We start from the raw sequence: 18,268 nt of genomic DNA, 5'->3' as shown, positions 1-18,268 counted from the left end.
AACAGCTTAAAGCACTCTGTGATTCTGAGCTGACTCCCTTGGCTATAAATTACAACATTGGGACTCTGGGTAAACTTTGAATAGTGTCCAGGAGCAAATGCAGCATGTATTAAATGTTCATTTCCTGATATTGATGGTTTTGTTGTGGTTGTGGAGAATGTCGCTGTTGTAGGAAACGCACATTGCAATGTCACTGAGTGATGGGGCTTCTGTTTGGCAAGTTATTTTCAAGTGTTTCAGAAAGGAAGCAAGCTTTTTGTACTTTAGTTGCCTTTTTTTTTGGTAACTTTGAGATTGCTCAAAAATTAAAAACAAGTTTTTTAAAGAAAAATGTTAATAAACAAACTTGGACTTTTTCCTCCAGACAGATTGTCCTAATGAGATTTGCTTTGCATTATGTGCTGATGGAAACCTGGGGAAGAGAGGTCCTGGTTTTCCTTGAGAAGATTTAGGGGTGAAGTGGTGGTGAAACCCAGGGCATAGCTAGGAACAAGCCTGCATCTCAACAGCTCTCAGCAGGTGAAAACAGACTCAAAAGAAAGACTGTCAGCTCCAGGAGAGCTACCTCCCAGGGACAGGTGCAATTAGCAGGTTTCTGGGGACTGGGGAGAGAGATGCCAATTTGATGATTGACTGTGGGAAATGTACTCAAGGCCACTGGCACTCTTTGACTAGCAGATTTCCTCCCTGTAGGAAATCTTCAAGGGGGAAGCCAGGTGCAGTCAGGAGACTGCTTGGTAAATAAGGACTTACAGAGGGAGGAGCTGGCCAGTGTGTTCAGAAGGTGAAGAGGCATCCGGTCAGGGGCAGCCTGGTTCCTGCACTCTGCATGGGAGCCTCGCGCCTGGCAATGCTGCGTGGGGGCGTGAGTCTGGGCGGGCTTGCAATGCCTTCGGTACAGCTGGGGTGACCTCCCGAACTTCAGTTTTGGTCTCCTTTCATGGTTGGCTACCTCTCTGCTCGTGTTCTTTCCTTAGGTACGGAAACAGCCTCAGGCAGTTTGAAGACCCCTGAAAGCTTTTGCTTGTGTGTGATTCCGTGTGACCTCCTTCTGGGTTGATTTTATAGGTTCACTCTCAGGAACATTTACCACTTTATTCAGTTTCCTTAGAGATCTTGTTTTTTTTCTGCCACTGGCCACATGGGAACTTAGGTTAGAGAGAGACTGTGGAGTAGCAACTTCCCTCTTTTCTGTTGTTTATTTTTTTAAGCCATGTAAAAGGAAGGAAAGCTTTTTTTTTTTTTTTTAAAGAGGCTTATGTTCTTGGAATATCTTACTATCTTCTATTTAACTTCCCCGGTTGCAGAGTTTCTTTTAGAGCTTTAGTCCAAATGGGTATTTTTTTTCCCTGTTGAGACCAATGTGCCCCCACTCCTGTGAACCAAAGGAATTCGGCTCCTTGGCACAAAGTTCACTCAGGACTTGTTGTCTGTGCATGAAGATGATAATTCACTTTCTACAGCTGAGTAGTGCTGCCTTTCTAGGGGTGAGACCCCACGCCTCCGGGCTCTGCTGCTTCAGTCCCCCCTCCCCTGGAGGGTTTGCTGTTCTTTCTCACACAAGTGGCCAAGCACTTGAAGGCTGTGCTGGAACCTGTGGTCCCAATGTCTCCTTATGTAAAAGCTGGTTGTTTCCTAGTGAGTTTACTGCAGTTACCCAAACCTTGAGGCTGTTAGTGCTAGAATCTGTTTTTGAAGAGGTGCTGCAAACTTGAAACCTGGCATGCAAGTCCATCTGCCTGCAGCCCGGCAGCAATGGTTCTGTGTGGCTCATTGGTTAGAGATGAGCCGAGAGGGTGTGAATCCTTCTGTGAGTGATGAAGACTCTTAGGCATGGACTCTGTATTCTCCAAATAAAGCTTAGAGGTCGTTTTGATTTTTACAAAGGAAGCACACGTACATACGTGGACTAGCCCACCCTGGTCCAACTTCAGGGTCCTCAATTTAGTGTAATTTTATATTTTGTTTACTCCTTTGCCCATACCATGATAAGACCTTTCATATAAATGCCTTTGTAAATGATAACTACTTCTCTTCTGGAACATGCCTGATTCGCGTCTCTACACTGTGGACATTGATCCACATGTTCAGCTGGGGTATCTACATGGTCACCAGTTTGGCTGTTGAGTCCTAGCCTGGCCATCTGTGCTCTGTGGCAGATGTTGGCAACCAGATCGTCCTCTCTTCTAAAAGTGCTGCCTCATGAGGAGTTCATGGCCCTTAGCACCTGGTAGACAGAAACAATAGCTTGGAGGGTGGAGTGGTGAGCACCTGCAAGGCTCAAGAAGCAGAGACTTGGTTTCCGTTTGCAAACAAAACAAAAAGCCCCATGTGAATTCTGGCATCATTTTTTGCCATCTGTTTGATTTATTTTAAGGGTCAGGGGCTGTGGTAAGTACCAAACTCTGTGGACCAGTGAAAAGAATTAGAAATAGAATCACCTGAAACATGTATTCAAAGCAGGTAGGCTCTGTGGTCTGCTTAGGGACCTATAACTTTCACTTTTATCCTGTTCCTAGGCCTCCTTGCATCAGGGACTGGGGGCTGGGGGTGGTGGAAAAGGACAAGCAGGAACAAGAAATGTGTTCCTTGGGGTATCTTACTAAGCTATGCCTCTGTTAGTCAGATTTCATATTTGATAGAAAGAGTTCTACCCTCTCCAGCGTTGCCAGACATCTGCTAGGTGAAGTTGGCCAGGACAAGGGGGAAGGGGTGATAGCTGGATGTGAAACTGGTGTGAAACTGATCCTGCTCCTCCAAGAAGGGGCTGGAGGCTGACAGCTGTGTAAGGAAGCACTCCCTGTAATGGGCCTTGGGTCCCTGCTCAGTCAAAAGACAGACTTTTTACTCCCAGTGACAGCTGCAAAGTACACATTTATGGTGGGGCACTAGCTCTGAATTCCAATTACCAGTTGAGTTTCAAAAGAGTCGACATTTTCATGTCCATGGTACATCTTTACAGCTTGTCATTGTGGTAGCCGATACATAGCCATCCACTGTTGCTGATATTTCTAAGCAACTGATTTACGGAATGAGAGCGCAGGTGATGGATACTTAAGGCTTTGCTGCTTGGGGGATGAAAGGGCCGTGGAATATGCCCTGAATTTCAAGGGGTGAGAAGGGAAGGTGGTATGGGGAAAGAAGACAATGAGGTTTTGGAAATTGGGTGACACCCGTGAGGCTGTGTGGAAAACGTATATTTCTGTTTACGATTATTGATTTTTGTCTCAGAGAGCAGCTCTCGCTCTTGAGGGTTGCATGTGGCAGAGAGTTAATTAAGGATCCTGGGGGCACCCATGCTTCATGCTGTATGCATGCCCATAGGTGGAGGTGGAAGCGTTTGGGTCTGCTGCAACTTGACAATCTTATTTCCTATGGTTGAGAGATGGCTGGATTCGCTATTGTAAGAACAGGATGTTGAGAATTGGAAACTAGCTCTGAGCCCAATCTATCATTCTTGCCTGTAATACAGGATAGACGGTATAGGTTTATCTTTTAACTTTGATAATTTGTGACTCAGAGATTCTTGCATAGCTGAGATGTTTTAACAATGGATTATTGTGTGCAGATTTCAAGAAACAACTTCATTGCTTCTGTTTGAAGAAATACACGTGTCCGTTCACATTCATGTCAACTAATGGTGAGGAATAAATCTCAATGTTTTAAAATAGACTTTAAAAAACCTTCCCAAGACTACTTAGTGCCTTTTAAAAAACCTCCTCCTGAACTTTGAAAGTCCTTTTCTTCAAACATAAAGGACAAGTCTTATGTGGCTGTTTTGCTTAATGTGTGCTGGTTTTATTTTGGACTCTTTGAAACCCAGCATGCAGGCTAAAATTCTGCTATGTGGAGAAGTAAAAACGAAAGAAATGGTGAGGTTTTGGTTGTGCTAAATTAAAGTGACAAGGTACAGATAACAGGGCACGGCTGTGTCCACAAATTAACCCTCTCTAATTTGCTGCTGTGGAAAATAGTGCTTTGGCATTGCATTGTAATTTATTTCTTGAATTAAAAGTTTTAAAAAAAGAAGGTGTACTTTGCTCAAAAGAGAAAACCTGAAAAACTCAATCCTTTCAGTTTAAATGGCCTATGGTTCCCTGTGTTCAGGGAACTATTTGAGCAAGTCCTGCTTCAGAAATATGTAAATTACATAGTTTTATTTTTAGAAGCCACACTGTGTGTTGGATGACTATGTGTGTTACCTCAAGTTACCCTTTTCTGAAGTTTTTGTTGCAATGCAGAGTGTATTTTGTTCAAGCAGGTGGCAGCAGTATTTTGTGTGGTCTCTTGTGTAAATACAGGACCATATCAGGTACAGGACAGATTTCTGATGGCTGGGGCAGGGCAGGGAGAAGTCCTAGGCTACCTTCTCCAGTTTCTGTTTAGTTCTAAGCAATAACTTGATATTGGCGGGGAGACAAGATGACATTTGGTTTCCTCAGTCACAACATGTCTTGCCCCAAGTTATAATATTCCTTTCCCCAAATTCAACTTCTCAGAAGGCTGAAATGTTGTCATTTTGCAAAGTGTGGTGGCACGTGAACTATTATATTACAGAAAATCAGCTGCAAAGATTAAAGAACAAAAGTCAGAATTGTTTATTATAAATAGCATTTTAAAAAATTGCAGTTCATGATAAGTTATCTTTTGCTTTTAGTTTCTATGGATGTTTGCTCAAGGAGAAACCCAGACCTCCATATCAGCCTGTCCACTCCTGGCTGCTGATACTTTCACCCTCATGTGAGGTTTTAGTTCATCATGACATTCCATACAAGCATGTAAGATGTTTCCTAAAGTGTGTTCCACAGGTCATTAGCAGATGCGATGGTTAAAGTGTTCATGATCAAATAAGTTTGACAGACACTGGGAAAAACAGAGTCAACAGATTGCTTTACTGAAGGCCTTTTCTGGGCCTTTAACAGACAACTGTGCTTGTGAATTGTCAGGACAATAAGTTCTGCCTCTTTCTGCGTCCTCACCTCGTAGGACCTCACCTCTCTGAGGTCTCTTTTGAAAGGGCACTAATCTCATTCATGAGGGCTACACCTTCAGGACCTAATCACCTTCTCCAAACCCTACCTCCAGTACTATCACACTGGGATAAAGTTTCAGCATGGGGAATTTGGAGATGCAGACATTCAGCCTGTAACATGATGGTTCATGGAGGAGCTGTGTGTGAAGCATTGAGTTCAGGGCCTGGGAGACAAGCATTATGCCATTGGAGATACATCAGGAAAGCTTCAATCCTATTCTCCCCTTCCTCCTCAGTGAGACTCCTGAGATAGGAATATCTTGTCTTGCTACCTTATGCCCATTCATTATCCAAGCCTTGATTCCTCTTTCCTTATTCCTCTCTCCCTCCCCAAGTTCTGCTCCTAACAATCACAACATTCAGTAGGCTTCTAAAGAAAAGGAAACCTGCATTGTTGGTTGGCACACCCTTTCTTTACAAATCAAACACATTAGTTAAGAAGTGTTTTTTTATTTCCAGTGCTGGGGATAGGGTCATTGGGGCCCAGAGGACTGTGGCCTGTAGGCATTAACTGTATAGGTGAAGTCATTTCCAGCCAAGAGCCAGCAATTGAAGCACAACAACTTCAATTCTGCCTTGGAGCCCTCAAATTGAAGATCTTCAGTTAGCAGGTAGCTCGGCCTTTGAGAGAGGTTTTTGGCTTTTGGTTCTGAATCAGAATCAGTTGTGGAGTGTTGAACACTGTGAGTCCCTTGTGCACTGGCATCTCCAGGGATTGGACCTGATGTTTGGAGTTTCAAAACTCCATTCTGATGCAAGGCCATTTTCATGAAAGGACAGAGTTTCTACTCTCCATATTCTCACTCTGTGTGTGTACACGGGCACTCATTCATTGCTTTATTCAACACGTATTTATTAGGCATCAGGGCTATCGCCCATGGGCTTCCCTTGTGGCTCAGCAGGTAAAGAGTCCTCCTGCAATGCGGGAGACCTGGGTTCGATCCCTGGATTGGGAAGATCCCCTGGAGAAGGGAAACTCTACCCACTCCAGTATTCTGGTCTGGAGAATTCCACGGACTGTACAATCCATGGGGTCACAAAGAGTCAGACACAACTGAGGGACTTCCAGTTCGCTTCACTTCATAGTGCATGGGGCCACAGAGTCAGACTTGACTGGGTTACTGAGCATACACACAGACATACACTCGTGCATACACACAGTGTATGTGCCGGGCCTTCTAGATGTACAGCAGTGAATGAAATACCCATGCTCACAAGCAGCTTCTTTTCTAGTGGGGAATGGAGAAAATAAACAAGGAAGCAAATCCCTGAGATGCTATCCTGCTTTGAGAAGCATCAGCAAGAAAATGAAGTTGAGGAAGGAGGTGGGAAGGATGGTGCACTATTTTAGGTAGGGATCAAGGCAGGCTTCCCCAGGGAGGTGACATTAGAACTTGAGTGAAGAGGGAGAGGGAACCACAGGATAGTTCGCGGGGGTGCATGTTCTAGGCAGAGAAGCTTGGTGTCCTGGGGAACAGCAAGGCCAGAGAAGCTTGAGTGGAGGGAGAGACAAGGGAAGGAGGTGCAGAGAGAGCCTGGAGGCCAGACCAGAGAGGCTGATGACAGACTATAGATACAGCTTTGAATGTTTTTCTAAGTGTGATGGGATGCCTCTGAGAGGTTTGGACAAGAGAGTGATCTGATCTGATCTGTATTTAGATGGGTCATTCTGGAGAATTAACTATCCCAAGCAAGAGTAGAATAAGGAAGACCTGCTAAGAGGTAGACTTTCAGGCAGTGTACAAGGAAGTTTATGCATTTGCTGCAAGAAAAATGTTAAACTAAATCTTTCAATTTATCCCTAGGCCATGTTGATGGTACTTATTAAAAGCAAAGTAAGGAATGTATACTCTATACTTTGTAAAATAATTCCATATATTTTCAAATATGATACCTGCAGTGTTATTTGAACAAGGTCACACGCTCAAACCAATTTGTGTGCATTTATATTCATGGTTTTTTTTGTGTGTTTGTGTACAACACTTGCTGGTTTTATTACAAATTAGAGTGAAAGAACTAATTTATCAGGGCCAAATTTCTGGGCAGCCTTTTGAGTTGTTCTAAACCTTAGTGTTTTCCTGACAAATAGAAGTTCTTTCCACAGTGTAATTATTTTGATCACTCATTTAAATATATCTTTTCTAAATAGCTGCACTTTTTATTTGCATTTGTATTACTTCATTTATCTGGTTCGAGTGTCAGTAATTAAACGTGTGCTTTGGACTGAATAATCCTGTTTCCCTCTGTGTGTGCTCAGTTGCTCAAGCGTGTCCGACTCTTAGTGACCCCATGGACTGTAGACCATCAGTCCCCTCTGTCCATGGCTTTCCCAGGCAAGAATACTGGAGTGGGTTGCTATTTCCTCCTCCAACAGATCTTGCCAACCCAGGGATCAAACCTGCGTCTCCTGTGTCTCCTGCATTGGCAGGCGGATTCTTCACCACTGAGCCACCTGGGAAGGCCATGTTCCCCACTACCCTTTGTATATGTTGAAAGCCTCATCCTAATGTTATGGGATTTGAAGGGAATCCTAATGTACTGGGATTTGGAGGTAGGGCCTTTGGGAGGTGATTAGGTCATGAGGGTGGAGCCTTCGTGAATGAGATTGTTGTTGTTGTTATGGTGCCCAGTCACTAACTTGTGATGGACTTTTAGTGACCTCTTGGGCTGCAGCACACATGGCTCCCCTGTCCTTCACCATCTCCCAGAGCTTGCTCAGACTCATGTCCATTGAGTCAGTGATGCCATCCAACAATCTCATCCTCTGCTGCCCCCTTTTCCTCCTGCCCTCAGTCTCTCCCAGTTTCAGGGTCTTTTCCAATGAGTCGGCTCTTTGCATCAGATAGCCAAAGTATTGGAACCTCAGCTTCAGCATCAGTCCTTCCAATGAATATTCAGTGTTGATTTCCTTTAGGATTGACTGATTTGATCTCCTTGCTGTCCAAGGGACTCTCAAGAGCCCCAGAATTCCAAAGCATTAGTTCTTCGGCACTCAGCCTTCTTTTATGGTCCCCTGTAAGAAGAAGCCAGGGAGATAGCCAGCTATTACTTTCTGCCACAATGAGGATGAAAGGCAAAGTAAAGTGAAAGAAAGTGAAAGTGAAAGTCACTCACCTGTGTCCAACTGTTTTCAACCCCATGGACTGTAGCCCACCAGGCTTCTTTGTCCATGGAATTCTCCAGGCCAGAATACTGGAGTGGGTAACCTTCTCCAGGGGATCTTCCCAGGAATTGAATCCAGGTCTCCGACACTGCAGGCGGATTCTTTACCAGCTGATCTAGACAGTCTGCAAATCAGGGCTCTCACTAGAATCTAATCAGGCTCCATGACTTCCAGCCTCCAGAAATGTGAGAAGTAAATTTCTGTTGTTGACAAGCCACTTAGTGTATGATACTTTGTTATGGACCTGAATGGACTAAGATATTGTCCACATCAGCATATCATGCATGGGCATTTGTTTTCTGTTTCTATGGCCAAAGTAGATACTGGAATCCAGTGGATTGTCTAAGCAACATATTCTGTCCCTACTAGAGGTAAAATATAGAAGAAACCAACAAAACCTGGGTATGTCAAAATTTACCTAAAACCCACATCATATTGAACATTGCCTGAAAAAAAATCTGTTTAGATATTTTTCTTGTGACACTTTATAAGAAAGGAAAAGTAATAGAAACATGATAGTCAGTAATAAATAATTAAATAGGTAGGAAATAAAGAGGAACCTCCAAATAAAATATCTACAAATGTAACAAAGAATACAGACAGTAGAAACTGTGTAAGTGGACTCATTCCTGAAGTGTTTTGAGATTTTTGTGTCAGATGCCTGTAATGTAATTGACAAGTAAAAACTTGTGAACTCACCAGGCAGGCAGTCTTAACCAAGTGCTCAAAGTTGACACCTCCCTTAATGGGACGAACAAGCTACAAGTGCCACCTGATATGAACTGTGACATCACTCCTGTTGTATTTCTGCCAAATATCCATAACCAGAATCTCATTGCCAGGAGACATTAGACAAACCGAAATCGAGGGACATTCTGCAAAGTAACTTTTGTAGATTTTTCTTGTACTCTTCAAAAATGTCAAGGTCACAAAAGACAAAGGCTGAGCAATCTCCCAGACTGAAAGAGACCAAAGATGAAAAACTTAATTCTGCTAGCAATCCTGGATTGGCTCCCAGGCAGGGAAGCAAATTCTTTGTTTTGTACGATAAGGGAAATAATTGGGCTCATTAGTGGCATTTGAATAGGTCTTGTAGATTATATACTAGTGTTGTATCAATTTTAATTTCCTGATTTTGATAACTATGCTCTGTTTATGTAAGTGATTTTTTTTTTTTTTTTTTTTTTTTTACTGCGCTACACGGCTTGTAGGATCTTAGTTCCTTGATCAGAGATTGAATTCATGCCCCTGGCAGTGAAAGCCTGGAGTCCCACCCACTGGAATGCCAGGGAATTCCCTGTAAGTGAATGCTCTTGATCTTCAGAAGTACATGTTGAAATATTTAGGGTACAGGGGCATTGTGTCTACAACTTTTTCATATATAGTTATAGGGGAGGAAACACATCTTTTTCCTTTATTCTCCTAGGATCTCCAGTTGGGGTCCTGCAAATTAGATTGAAAAGATGGAATAATGAGAGAAAAATACATGAGTTGATTGACACAAGCAGCATGCACACGTAAGAGAGAAACTCAGTGAAGAGTGACTCAAAGGGGTGGTTAGAACTTGGGCTTGTATGGTATCTTAACAAAGAACAAAAATTTTTAGAATAGTGACAAGGTGAAGGAAAGGAGTATTAGGCTTCCAAGGATGGTAAAATGTAGGAAAGTAAAGCTATGTGAGAAGTAATGGAAGGTAAGGGTCAAATTTAGTGGGGTTTGTTTGTGCAGGTCCATCTGGTGCTATCTCATCTCAGGTGATAAGGTTGCTATTCCCTTCTTGGTATGGGAAGCTAGGGATACCTTTGTAAGGAGAAGTTGTGTTTTGTTTTGGCACTTCCCAGGTGGTGGTAGGGGTAAAGAAACTACCTGCCAATGCTCGAGAAAAAGAGACTCAGAGTTCCATCCATGGGTGGGGAAGATCCCCTGAAGGAGGGTGCATCAACACACTCCAATATTCTTGCCTGGAGAAACCCATCCATACATGTGTGTATATATGTATATATATGCATGTGCGTGGATATATGTGTGTGTGTGTGTATGTGTGTGCTTGCACACATACACACACATACACGTGCGTGTGCATTCTCAGTCACTTAAGTCCTGTCTGGCTCTTTGCAGCCCTATGGACTGTAGCCACCAGGCTCCTCTGTCTCTGGGATTCTCCAGGCAAGAGTACTGGAGTGGGTTGCTGTGCCCTCCTGCAGGGGATCTTCCCCATCTAGGGATCAAACCCTGAGTCTCTTACGGCTCCAACATTGGCAGGCAGGTTCTTTACCACTAGCACCACCTGGGAAGCCCATAGATATACATATGCCACATTTTTTTGATCCATTCATCTGTTGATGGACACTTAGGTTGCTTCCATTTCTTGGCTACTGTAAATAATGCTACTCTAAACATTGGGGTAGATGCATCTTTTCACGTTACTGTTTTTTGTTTTTTTTGGATATATACCCAGGAGTCAAACTGTTGGGTCATATAGTAGTTCCAGTTTTATTTTTTTGAGAAACCACCATACTGTTTTCTATAGGGGTTGCACCAAGTTGCGTTCCTACCAACAGCATATTAGGGTTCTCCACATATTCGCCAACATTTGGTATTTGCGGGTGTTTTGTTTGTTTTGTTTTTTGCTGATAATCATTCTGACAGCTATGAAGTGATACCTCATTGTGGTTTTGATGTACATTTCCCTGATGATTTGCAATGTTGAGCATCTTTTCATGTGCCTGTTGGCCATCTGCATGTCCTCTCTGGAAAAGTGTTTATGCAAGTCTTCTGCCCATTTTTAATTGGGTTGTTTATTTTTTTGATCATTTTGAAACTTTTATGTAAGTCTGAAATTATTTCAAATCATGAACTCTAAATTGAGTTTAGGAGAGAACATTTAATTTTCTCCCAAATTTCAAAACCCTCTTTAAACCCTCTCTAGTTTCTAAATAGTGGGACGAAGACTTGTTTTTTTTCTTTTTTTAAAGTATAAAGCAATTGATCTAGAAATTGCCTTAAATTCATATCAATTAGCTGTTTCAGATATTATGCCTTCTATCCATAAAGCAGTGTATGTCTTTACATGGTAACAAAGCCAGTTAGCATGAAGTGGACCAGTAGGAAGTATTTGTCTAATGCTGAATTCTTAAATAGTCTTTTAAATTTCTAAATAGAAAACTAAGTTGTAATTTACACTATTTTTATCCATACTTCTCATAAACTTATAGGCTGTTCTCAACCCTTGTGATTGAATGTGTTTTAAAAGAATAAATAGACTTCCCTGGTGGTCCAGTGGCTAAGGCTCTGAGCTTCTAATGCAGATGGTGTGGGTTGGATCCCTGATCAGGGAACTAAGATCCCACATGCCACAAACCACCCCCCTCACCCAAAAAAAGTGAAAGAGTAAAAAGAAATTTAGTAAGAAGTGAGAAATCATAGAGAGGATTTCTTGAATAGTGAGAGTAATCAAGTATTGGAGCATTGTTAAAGAGTTTTCCTCTCCTGTGGACAAGGAAGAGGCATAGATACTGGATTTCTCATGTTCTGTAGATCAGTTTACCTGTACATTAGTTTGTGGGTGGTTCAAATTTTGAGTCTTAAAATATTTATACTCTCACAAATTTGCATTTTTTTGGGTAAATCTTAGGGTCTACATCTTATTGTGAAATCACCTATTGTTATTATAAGTTACTTGGGACTCCCTTGTGAATTGTCACTTATTAGTAGTTCTTGCAGTTTAACTCTTGTGTAGTGTAGAGTTGTCAATTGCTAAGTAGTTTTATACAGATTTGTGTCCATTCTGTGAAGGAGTTTTGCCTCTCTCTGTACTTTCTACTGAAACTTTGATAAACTGGCAATCTAGGGGTTTTAATTATTATAACCACTCTAGAGTAATGGGCTTCCTTGGTGGCTCAGTGGTAAAGAATCTGCCTGCCGATGCAGGGGTGGTTGGTTCCATCCCTGATCTGGGAAGATTCCCCTGGAGAAGGAAATGGCAACCCACTCCAATATTCTTGCCTGGAAAACCCCATGGACAGATGGGCCTGGCAGGCTACAGTCCATGGGGTTGCAGAGTTGGACACAACTTGAGAGACTGAACAACAAGAAATCCAGAGTAGTGGTACCTTGCTTCAAAAAGAGCAGCTCTTTCCTTGGTAATACTGGTCTAATGAATGGATGTGAATTTGGACATTTTCTGGGGTCTGTCCTCACTTTACAGTGTCTGTAATCACCTTAGACAATTCCATCCTCATTGTTGGAGGATTCCATATTTGTGAATTTGCCTACTTGAGAGTGTTTATTTTTAACCTCAGATTGGTGCTTAGGGTGCTTTTGTAGTCACTCAAAGACATGAACAGAGCAGTGAACATTTGGAATTGCCCAGTGAGCTAGTTCCCAGCTGAGGTCGAACAAGGTACTCTGCCTTCTTGGTTCAGCTCTTGTACTGTAAACAAATGTCCTTTTTTTTTTCATAGTCTATTTAGTGTCATGTTTTCCAATGTTTTATGCTTTTTGTTTGTGATTTCACTATTTAAAATTAGCCCAAAGCATAGTGATGGAGTGCTGTGTTCCCAAATGTAAGAAAGCTGTGCTATGCCTTAAAAAGAAACTATGTAAGCTAATTAGCTTTGTACAGACATGAGTAAGCATGTTGATGCCATGAGTTCAAGGTTAATGGATCAACAATACATGTTAAATAAGGTGTTTTTAAACAGAAACACACATGAAGCCAGGTTATTTATTGATTGGCTGAAGGAAGTATTTTGACCAGTCACTCCCTGGGTTGGGGTGGGGGAATGTAATTCTGCATTTTACCTTCGAGCAGGTATTCAGCGTTTGCTAATTCAGTGTTCATGAAGACTCTATAGAGAATAACAACCGTGGATAAGGAGAATTGAGTCTATATGATCTCTCCGAATCTCAACCTCCTTATAGGTAGAGTAACTATATTACTCATCATAAAGCCCAGAACGAAAGTGAGAATTTGTCAATCATTATGCTAGTTCAACAGGTGTAAACAAAGACGGTGTCACGCAAACTGGGTCACATGGTCATCTTATAACAGGTAATGTGGAGATTAAAATACCTAATTGCATTAGCAGACAACAAATATTTCTTGATCCTCTCCTATGGTACTGGATATTGTATTGGGCAGTAGGTATAAGTGGAAACAAAAGCACCATGTCCCCTGCCTGAATGGAGTTTACTGTCTATTGGAAGAAGGGAGGGGACTGAATAAGCACACAAAGAAGTATATTGTCACACAATTCTATGAAAGAAAATTATAACCAGTTCTATAGGTTGTAATTGTAGAGAATAAATACTTAATTTTGAAGTTGAATGTGGCAATTGAGATAAAATGCACAACCTAAAAGTTGAGAATTATGTTTTATTTGATGAACTTTCTGAAGACTTTAAGCCCAGGAGGCAGCCTCTCAGCTTTGCAGAACTATTTGAAAGAGGTAAAGGAAAGATTGATGCTGAAGATGAAGTTCCAATACTTTGGTTACCTGATGTGAAGAGCCAACTCATTGGAAAAGACCCTGATGCTGGGAAAAATTGACGGCAGAAGAAGGGGACGACAGAGGATGAGATGGTTGGATAGTATCACCAACTCAATGGACATGAGTCTGAGCAAACTCCAGGAGATAGAGAAAGACAGGGAAGCCTGGAATGCTGCTCTCCATGAGGTCACAAAGAGTTGGACAGGACTTAATGACTGAACAACAAAGGGAGGGGCCAGGATATAATAGGAGTTTTGCAACAAAACCAAGTAGTCAGAATGTCAAAAGAGGACTATTAGATAAAGAAAACCAGACATCTCAAGTTAATGAATTTAGTACCTTTCTATGTATGGAAAGAGGCAAGAATCTGGGCTCACTGAAATCATTCCTTTGATGTGTACCTTAGCTAACTTTTCTCCCATCCTGAGTCCTCTCAGGATGCACAGTTGGGGGCGGCTGTAGTAGCTGATGGCTTGAAGGTAACTTTCTTTGTTTACTGCTGTGGCAGGGGTCAGTTTTCCTCCACAAGCAGTAAGGCAGCAAAGAGGTCTCTGAAAAGGTGACATTTAATCTGAGATCAGATGATGAGCTTCATTTGATCTTTCCAAGTAAAGAGTGAGGTAGGATAGAGCCTGACCCTTTCCAGAAAGACCTTAGTGGCTGAAAAGTAATGAACAAGGAGAGAATGATGCAAGATAGCTTGGTAAAGATTCTAGGAACACTGGAAATCCACTGGGGGAGTCTGAGATCAGAAGTGATAAGCTATTTTAAAAGTTCTCTGTAGTGAATGGAATTGGGAGTAGCAGGAGAAGCAAGTGAATGCCAGGGACCAGTTAGGAGGCTACTGTAGTAGTCCCAGCAATGTAAATCAACTATACACCAATAAAAATTAAGAAAAAAAAGAAGTCCCAGAGGAAGTGGAGGTGGCAGCAGTGTAGGTAGAAGACCGGGAGAGATGCTTAGGAGGTCAGATTCTTGTCTTGACAATGAATATGAATGTATAGGATAAGAAAAAAAAGAGTTAGGAATGGCTCTTAGATTGCTTGGATAGATGTTTCACTCCCTAAAAGGTGAAATATTGTAGGGAGCAGTGTCAAGAATTTAGCAAATCGGGTATGTGTATTTACATAGAAAACCACTGTTAGATATTAGTTTCTTTCCCCCTTTTGTTATTCTAGCCATAAAAGTTGTTAGACTATTTGGTTTTCTTTTTTCTCCCTGTCTGTCTCTCTGTGAGTTTGTATGCACTGGCATTCAAATTTGGTCAGTTATTCCTTTATTTTTTATATCAATTTTCTGAACATTCTTTTGCGCACATTAGTTGCAAGTCAATTAGTAGCCAGATTTAACAGGAGAAAAGGTAAGTGAAAGTGAAATCGCTCTGTCGTGTCCAACTCTTTGCGACCCCATGGACTGTAGCCTACCATGCTCCTCTGTCCATGGGATTTTCCAGCCAAGAGTACTGGAGTGGGTTGCCATTTCCTTCTCCAGAAGATCGAACCCCGATCTCCCGCATTGTAGGCAGACGCTTTACCATCTGAACCACTAGGGAAGTCCTAACAGGAGAAAAGAGAAGGCTTATTTACCTGTGCTTGTAGGAGTACTCAGTAAGGAGTAATTTGTCAAGAGTCCAGAGGTAAAGATGTATACATCAATTTAAGAAAAAAGGGGTGGGGGGCTTAGAGCTTTAGTGGGAAAGTATGAAAAGTTCTCTTGGGCTTTTTGATGCTGATGGAAGCAGAATTCATACTTCCTGGTGGTGAGAGTCTGTCTTCCCTCTGAAGGGGAGGTGGAGGGCAGCTGTATTTTAAGGAGGCTCTGCTATTAGTTTCAGTTCAGTCGCTTAGTCGTGTCCAACTCCTTGTGACCCCATAGACTGTAGCTCACCAGGCTTCCCTGTCCATCAGCAACTCCTGGAGCTTGCTGAAACTCCTGTCCATTGAGTCAGTGATGCCATCCAACCATCTCATCCTCTGTCTTCCCCTTCTCCTCCTGCCTTCAATCTTTCCCAGCATCAGGGTCTTTTCTAATGGGTTGGCTCTTCCCATCAGTTGGCCAAAATATTGGAGCTTCAGCTTCAGCATCAGTCCTTCCAATGAATATTCAGGATTGATTTCCTCTAGGATTGGCTGGTTTGATCTCCTTGCAGTCCAAGGGACTCTCAGGAGTCTTCTCCAAGACTACAGTTCAAAAGCATCAATTCTGCAGTGTTCAGCTTTCTTTATGGTCCCAATCTCACATCCATACATGACTACTGGAAAAACCATAGCTTTGACTAGACGGGCCTTTGTTGGCTAAGTAACATCTCTGCTTTTTAATATGCTGTCTGGGTTTGTCATAGCTTTTCTTCCAAGGAGCAAGTATCTTTTAATTTCATGGCTGCAGTCATCATCTACAGTGATTTTGGAACCCAATAAAATACGGCAACTCCTTAACCTTATGCAAATTTACCCATCTTCTCCCTGTTGAAGTGCTGTGCCTAGCTAGGAATGTTGGGAGGGGTAATCCTTTCAGGTCACAAAGTTCATGACCCTCCCTTTCCTGGGGAGGTACTAATGCCTCACCCCTCATTTGCTAATTGTGTGAGGCCACAGAGTTGACTCATCTCTGAACTAAGGTCTGCTTTTAGTGACCCGAAGACAAACTCATGGCCTAGCAGCTTCCCCTTCTTGAAACTTCTAAGACCTGCCACATCCTGTGGATATGGCAATTTTAAACTAATGGATAATGAAATTATGCCATAAATTACAGGTTCACAGATTTCTTGCAACTTTTTGATCTTGGATAAACAAAAATGTTTACAAAATAGTGGTTATAAGGTCAGGTCTCTGTTCAGAGGTATAATCCTGAAACTTCCTGGGTTGGTTGAGCCTTTCTCTCTTGGACTGCAGGAGCTGGTCCTTTATGATCGGGATAAATCTGATGTCTGATTACTGGTTTGTAAAAACAGAATTTCCTTCTTTTTCAGTTACCAAGTTTTTAGGGAAATAGTAACCTGTTAAGGTGTGATTATGTATACTTTTGAGTTCTGCTTTGCTTCCAAGAAGAGGAACTGTTAAGAGGAGTCAGGGAGATAGGAACAAAGAACCAAAATTACTATGTAAAAGTTCTCAATTTTTAAAAAAAAACAATTAATATTCTTTTCATCTGGCAAGTGGTAATGATGCCTTGGATATAATGTATTGAGCTTTTGCAAGACTTCCAAAAATTTATTATTAAGGTCTTGGTTTCTTGGACAACATAGAGAAATGGGAGCTAAATGCTGATATAGTTAGATACAAATGATTTCATAAGAATAGCAAAGCTTCAGCAGTCACCTCCTCTTTTTCCTTCCTTGTGCTGCTTGGGTGTCCAAGGCCCTGGCCTTCAGCCAGCACTTACTGGTATACTGCTCCCTTGGGGGCAGAGTGCATTCTGATTGGTCACTGGGCCCCTGTGGCTGTGTTAATGCAATCTCAGGGTATAATAAATGACAGCTCTTAGGAAAAGCTGGCTGAAGTGGGACCTGGGCTAGCTGAGCTCTTTAGGAACTTTATACATGGTACCCATACCTCAGCTATAATTTTAAATGAAAAACAAATCATAAAGTGGTGTCAGGAAATCCATCATAGTGCATGTTTTCTCATGATGGAGACTTCAGCTTATTTTTAGAACTCTTAATAATGTTTTATTTTCTCATTGATTGGATGCTCCAGTTTTGTCAGAGCCTTGAACATGAGCCCTTGTTGAGCTCAGAGCAGGCCTCCTAAGGCAGCAGGGATAGGAGAGAACTGGGAGTTTATGCATTGATTCTATTTACATTTGGCACTTCCATGAATAGCTGTGTTGGTTTAAAGTGAGTAAAAATTGTTTGCGTAGCCATTAAGTGTTTATGATAACGTGTGAAGTTGTTTAAAAGAAAAAGCATTGCTTAAATTAAAATAGCACCATGAACAAACAAGCTTTAGAGTTCATGCAATAAAAAAAATAAAGCAAAATACTCAACAGAGGGATGTGCCACAGAAAAAATGTGTATCTTATTAGACAACCACTTTTGCATATTGACTTAGTTAGATTATTTGCTTTTGGTTTTAGGGTAAAGAAGCATCCCTTTCCTAGAACAGACTTCCCCCAGCGCCATCTTCATCTTTACACCTGACTCTCCCGCTGTCCTAGGAAACGCTGACTTGCAGAGCAGCTGGGGAGGCAGGATTTGAGGTGATAATCTTTAGGGTGATCTTTTCCTGGAGATGTTATAGCGTGCTGTGACTATTTCTCAGCACTGAGTGTTTGGGTGGAAAGCTACGGGAATCTTTACAAGCCTCAGGATGGGCTTCTAGCTGCATTTTTCCAGCATAAAAGCCTGTCTGACTGTGGGGGGGTGTGGTGTTTCATGTTAATCTTAACCTCTTTTCTGTTCTATGCCAGGTTGAAAAGAAAGATAATTATGAAAAAAAAAAAGTGCTAAAGAGAAGTGCCAACCGCCAGATCCCTTTATGAGTGAAGGATTTGTCTAGAAAAACAGACGAAAATACCCATTAAATGTGTAAACTAGACTGAAGGGATTGGCAGAAAGTAGACTGACAATTATTTGTTGAATTT

General features: G+C 41.9%; 1 protein-coding gene across 4 annotated transcripts in view; it reads left to right on the top strand.

The window, feature by feature from the left end:
- Positions 1-18,268, top strand: part of ELMO1 (engulfment and cell motility 1) — a 573,189-nt gene that overhangs the window by 63,632 nt on the left and 491,289 nt on the right. Inside the window, exon 1 of one of the 4 annotated variants that reach the window (XM_070468479.1) lies at positions 9,477-9,494. The exons of the other annotated variants lie outside the window; for them this stretch is intronic. The gene's annotated coding sequence lies outside the window, so the exon portion shown is untranslated. Of the gene's footprint in view, positions 1-9,476; positions 9,495-18,268 lie in introns of those variants that run through there. 4 annotated transcript variants of the gene reach the window in all.

The sequence above is a fragment of the Odocoileus virginianus genome, chromosome 1 (assembly GCF_023699985.2).
Source record: "Odocoileus virginianus isolate 20LAN1187 ecotype Illinois chromosome 1, Ovbor_1.2, whole genome shotgun sequence".
Classification (NCBI taxonomy): Eukaryota; Metazoa; Chordata; class Mammalia; order Artiodactyla; family Cervidae; genus Odocoileus; species Odocoileus virginianus.
The sequence above is the reverse complement of the archived record's forward strand: the minus strand, read 5'-3'. Positions and strand labels throughout refer to the sequence as shown.